The 6,161-nt window shown below is 47.8% G+C and overlaps 1 long non-coding RNA gene across 1 annotated transcript; it reads right to left on the reverse strand.

The window, feature by feature from the left end:
- Positions 1–454: 454 nt before the first annotated feature.
- Positions 455–6,161, reverse strand: LOC137538097 (uncharacterized). Its single transcript, XR_011024681.1, has 3 exons — positions 5,834–6,161; positions 4,327–4,521; positions 455–1,401 (listed from the first exon to the last, which is right to left on the reverse strand). It is a non-coding gene; the product is annotated as an uncharacterized lncRNA (long non-coding RNA).

Here is a 6,161-nt window from a genome sequence, read left to right on the forward strand (position 1 = left end):
GTTTTGCGCGCGTAGCGCACCGCGCTGCGCGCGCAGTGTGCCGTGCTTCGCGCGCAGCGTCCATTGAGCCCTATGGGACTTTGCGCGCGCAGCGCGGTGCGCTACGCGCGCAAAACTTTGCGCGCGGGAGCTTCGCGCGAAGAGCAGCACAAATCGGTGATAACTCAGCTTTGCACCGCTTATCACGCCTAAAGTCTTTTAGGCGTGATAACTGAGTTATCACCGCTTTGTGAATCAAGCCCATTGTGTCAGTGTCAGAGATCGTACAACAAGAGAGAAGAAACGGATACTTGTTTATGAAAAACATTTATTTTTTTTGTTTTGCAACGTGTATATATGTATATATTTTTGTTTGTTTGTTTTGCAACGGGCACATTTTTTTTTTTTTTTTTTTAGTAAAAAAGAATGGTCCACAGTACCATATAGCAGGAAAAAAAAAAACCTTAAAGGGGAACTTCAGCATAAACAAACATACTGTCATTAAAGAACATAAGGAACTCGAGTGAAAATAATGTAATAAAAAAGTGCTTCATTTTTACAATAATTATGTATAAATGATTTACTCAGTGTTTGCTCATTGTAAAATCTTTCCTCTCCCCGGTTTACATTCTGACATTTATTACATGGTGACATTTTTACTGTGGGCAGGTTATGTAGCTGCTGGTAGCTGTTTTGGCCGTTAGAGACAGCTGTAAACAGCTTTTTCCTGTCTGTGAACCTTGTTACATTGTGGGAAACAGCCAAAAGTACTGGGGTCCTCAGAGCTTCTTGTGGGAGGGATTTCAGCACAAAATCAGTCATACAGCGCCCCCTGATGGTCTGTTTGTGAAAAGCAATATATTTCTCATGTAAAAGGGGGTATCAGCTACTGATTGGGATAAAGTTAAAATCTTGATTGGAGTTTCTCTATAAGCTACATCATACACACATACAACAACGATCGTTCGTTGTGAACGACGAAAGAACTTTTAATTGACGAAAGAACTTTTAATTGACGAAAGAACGATCTAAGTAAAGTTAGCTTTTAAAGGTGTGTAACGATCTGATCGTTAGAGTGAACATTACATCACGTAAAGCAACTATTGCATTTGCGATAATTCAGGTTGGAGTGAGCTTGAGATGTCTCCCAGTGCATCACTGATGAATATATGCAAATTATATAAATAAAAATAAAATAAAACTATGTACAAAAAAACAAAAAAAATTAGGCATCACGCCTGCCCCTGGTGCCCATTAATTGGCCGATCAGTTCGTCCTGCAGGGCCGATTTTTCCCGCAGCTCCAGGACCTGCTGCTGTAGGAGATTGAACTCCCGGACCGGCACTCCTGTCTCATGCCTCCTCACCCTTGCCTTCAGCCTCTTAAGTTCCCGTCTCACTAGTAAGTGAGTGGATAGTGGAACTGCAGAAAGAATAGGGAAAATAGGTTAACCTGATTGATACAATGATTATACATTTTACATGTAAACAAAAAAAAGAAAAGAAACCTGTAATGTAAAGCTTATATAATAACATTTAGGGCCCTGTTCCACCATAGAAGTGATGCGAAGGCGGCCATCTAGCCGCACCACTTCCGCATCTCCCAATGCAGAAGTGATTAGAGGAGATGGGACGCAGATGCAGCCCTGCGAGAATCTGCAGCATGCTGCAGATTCTTGGATCAGTCTACACCGCTCCGCAGAACCTGAACGCAATAGAAACTATACCATTACCGTGCAATGGTTTCCTGAATGGTTTTCAGGACACCCGCGGTGTGCCATATCGTACCGCATTAAATGGAAATAGACCTGACTGTAGTTAACCTAATATGAGATACCGTATTTTTCGCCGTATAAGACGCACTTTTTCTCCCCCAAAAATGGGGAGAAAAAGTCCCTGCGTCTTATACGGCAAAGGCAGGGAATCCCCAACTTAATAACGCCCGCTGTTCTGAACCGCCGACCCGCCACCATGTTGGGGATTCCCTGCCTGCTTTCCCCATGCCTGCCCGAGTCTCCTGCCCCCCCCGGATGGAAATGTCAATAGCGGCGGCAACTTACCTTTGGCAGGCTCCTGCGCTGATCCTAGATCATTGCGCTGCCCCCCGCTAGCCTCCTCTGCCTCCCCCCTCTGTATCTGGCCCCCCCGGGTGAAGGAATAAGTAGCGGCAGCTTACCTCCGCAGTGCGCCCGCGATGACTGCAGACGTCCGTCTTCCAGGCACTTCTCGCTCTAGTGGCCGGCTTGAACTGCGCGTCATCAGTTCAAGCCGGCCACTAGAGCGAGAAGTGCCTGGAAGACGGACGTCTGCAGTCATCGCGGGCGCACTGCAGAGGTAAGCTACCGCAACTTATTCCTTCACCTGGGGGGGCCAGATACAGAGGGGGGAGGCAGAGGAGGCTAGCGGGGGGCAGCGCAATGATCTAGGATCAGCGCAGGAGCCTGCCAAAGGTAAGTTGCCGCAGCTATTGACACTTCCATCCGGGGGGGCCAGGAGACGCAGGTGGGAGAGAGGAAGGCTGGGGGGGGGGGACATATGGGGGGCACTGGAGGACATATAGGGGGCACAGGAGGACACATGGGGGGGGGCACAGAAGTACACATGGGGGGCACATGAGGACACGGGGGCACATGAAAACACACAGGAGGACACATGGGGGGACACATGAGGACACAGGACACATGGGGGGCACAGAAGGACACATGGGGGGCACATAAAAACACACAGGAGGACACATGGGGGGCACAGAAGGACACATGGGGGGCACATAAGGACACACAGGAGGACACATGGGGGGCACAGAAGGACACATGGGGGGCACAGAAGGGCACAGGGGGACACACAGGACACATGGGGGGCACAGGAGCACACATGAGGACACACAAGGACATGTACAAGACGCTCCTGGAATATGGACGCACCAGGTTTAGTATTTTTTTCCCTGGTTTTTGCCCTCTAAACCTGGGTGCGTCTTATATTCCGGAGCGTCTTATACGGCGTGAAATACGGTATTAATTATACAGTGAAAGCAGTAGAGTGTTGCACCGTGTTAGTCATCAGTAAAAGCAAGACGTTTTGGATCAGGATGATACCATTTATTGGCTAACTTAAAGGGAACCTAAACTGAGAAGGATATGGAGTTTTCCTTTTAAAATAATACCAGTTGCCTGACTCACCTGCTGATCCTGTGTTTCTAATACTTTCAGCCACAGCCCCTCAACAAACATGCAGATCAGGTGCTCTGACTGAAGTCAGACTGGATTAGCTGCATGCTTGTTTCAGGTATGTGATTCAGCCACTACTGATCTCTTTGGCTGCAGCAGGACTGCCAGGCAACTGGTATGGTTTAAAAGTAAATACCCATATCCCTCTCAGTGTAGGTTGGCTTTAAAAGAATAAGAGCATGCAAGCTTTCAACTGTAGAGCCTTCTTCGGGCTTAAATCCTGAATGCTTACAAACAGATGGAATGGACAGCTATATACATGCAACATCCCAAGGGGATACATTTTTTAAACAGAGCAGAGTTAGTTGGATGAGATAAACAGAGCAGAGTTAAGCTGGCCACTAACGGTCCAATTTCTAGTGAAAAATCGTCCGAGCGATCAGAAATTCTGATCGGACGAAAAATCGTTCACTACACCATCAACTAACCAATCATTTCTTCCTATCTATCACGACCACCAAGAAAATCCAAATTTTCGTTCGACGAAAATTCATTCGGGCGACATTTTTTTCACTCGTTCATAATCAATTGTGTCCACCAATGGGGATTATTTACAACCAATCCGATCAGAATTTCTGATCGCTCGAACGATTTTTCGCTAGAAATTGGACCGTTAGTGGCCAGCTTAAGTTAGCTGACATAAGACTTTTGTTTACACAGTACTCTCAGCTAACTAACTCTGCTCTGCTTCTCCTAAGGCAGGTATGTTAAACCAGTCCTACGAGGGCCAAGATCCTCACACATTTTTGGCAAAGCTCAAATAAATTGTTGGGTCTGAATCAGGAAAGGTATGGTCCGTCAGGTAGAACACATTCCTTTCTTTCTCAGTCCATCCTAAACACTGGCATGGATCTGGCCCTCCAGGACTGGAGTTTGACACGTGTCCTAACTAAGGCATCTTAATGACATGTATTTGTGTGTAAAAAAAATTATGTATCCCCTTGGGATGTTGCATGTATATAGCTGTCCATTTTATCTGTTTGTAAGCATTCAGGATTTAAGCCCGAAGAAGGCTCTAGTCTACAGTCGAAAGCTTGCATGCTCTTTTAAGTTCTTTGAAGTTAGCCAATAAATGGTATCATCCTGATCCAAAACCTATTAATTATACAGTGCAAGATTTTTACCCGTTTGGAGGCTTCCGGCAAATCGCCTGGTCACTTGCTGGCTGCGATACGAGGGGCCTGGGGAGGAAGACTGGGAGGTGCTGGGTCCAGGGGCATCTCCTTCCTGCAGGTCCGGGGGCTGCGCAGACGGGGGGGTCCTGCCCTGTCTGGGGGCGCGTCCTGGGCCTTGCTGTGCAGGTGGGGGATGAGAAGCAGCTGTAATAAAGAATAATAAATAATATAATGAGAACGAAATTGGTCATGAAAAAAGTATTAAGTTTTTACTCAAACTAATTTTTTTTTTAATCGCTGCTGTATCCAACTGCTAGCAGTCTCTCTCACCTCACCTCGTCCCTGCGATCAGGCTGCAGCCCAAGCCTCCGTTCCCCACTCTGCAGTCAGCCCCGTGATGCAGAATATCCGAATCCCGGCTTGATGATGTCATCAAGCCCAGACCCAGTTAAGGGCATCACCGGGCTGCGTGTAGAGCGGGGAACGGAGGCTCAGGCTACAGCCTGATTGCAGGAACGAGGTGAGGTGCGAGAGACGGCTTGTGATCTACCCACAAAGGGGGCTGCCTGAATGGGGGGGGGGGCACATCTAACTATCCATACTGGGGGATTGAGGACCCCTGGTGAGGGGTGGGGTGAGGGGTGGAGTGTTAAAATGTGCAGCTGGGGTGGCTAATAAGATAATGTGGATACATATACCCATTTTGGTTGAAAAAAAAAATATACTGGGGGCAGATCTGGCTATAATGGGGGGGACCTAATCCTGGGTGCACACACTAATCCAGAGGGCACATCTGGCTATAATTGCACTGGTCCATAAGGGGGAAACAAGGTCTGGATGCGAAGTGGTTAAACACAGAAAAAAGTTATATTTTAATACCGTTTATTTCTTTATTGGACATGAAAGAATATGACACTTAAAGTGAACGGGTACCACTTTAAAAATAAAAAAGTATGATACTCACCTAAGGAGAGGGAAGGCTCGGTCCTAATGAGCCTTCCCTCTCCTCTCCCAGTGCCCGGTCCCGCGCAGGATCCCTCGTAGCAGTATTCGACCAGTTCGGTCAAATACTGCCACTTCCGCCACCAAAGGGAGGTGTCGGAAACCTTCGGGAGCACTCGGGCTCCAGAAGACGGGCCAATCCATACTACGGATGCGCGAGCACCCTCTATGACACATTCACGCATGCGTAGTATGGAGCGGCCCGTCTTCGGGAGCCTGAGTGCTCCCGAAGACCTCCGAAGTCCCTGCGGCGGCGGATGCGAATGGGGGAGCCAGCACAGCACCGAGGGCACCGGAAGAGGAGAGAGAAGGCTCATTAGGACCGTGCCTTCCCTCTCCTTAGGTGAGTATCTGACTTTTTTCTTTTAAAAGTGGTACCCATTCGCTTTAAGCCCGAAGAAGGCTCTAGTCTACAGTCGAAAGCTTGCATGCTCTTTTAAGTTCTTTGAAGTTAGCCAATAAATGGTATCATCCTGATCCAAAACCTATTAATTATACAGTGTAAGATTTTTACCCGTTTGGAGGCTTCCGGCAAATCGCCTGGCCACTTGCTGGCTGCAATACGAGGGGCCTGGGGAGGACGACTGGGAGGTGCTGGGTCCAGGAGCATCTCCTTCCTGCAGGTCCGGGGGCTATGCAGACAGGGGGGTCTTGCCCTGTCTGGGGGCGCGTCCTGGGCCTTGCTGAGCAGGTGGGGGATGAGAAGCAGATCCAGCTGTAATAAAGAATAATAAATAATATAATGAGAACGAAATATGTCATGAAAAAAGTATTACGTTTTTACTCAAACTAATTTTTTTTTTTAATCGCTGCTGTATCCAACTGCTAGCAGTCTCTCTCAC

This window comes from Hyperolius riggenbachi, chromosome 11 (assembly GCF_040937935.1).
Source record: "Hyperolius riggenbachi isolate aHypRig1 chromosome 11, aHypRig1.pri, whole genome shotgun sequence".
NCBI classification, from domain to species: domain Eukaryota; kingdom Metazoa; phylum Chordata; class Amphibia; order Anura; family Hyperoliidae; genus Hyperolius; species Hyperolius riggenbachi.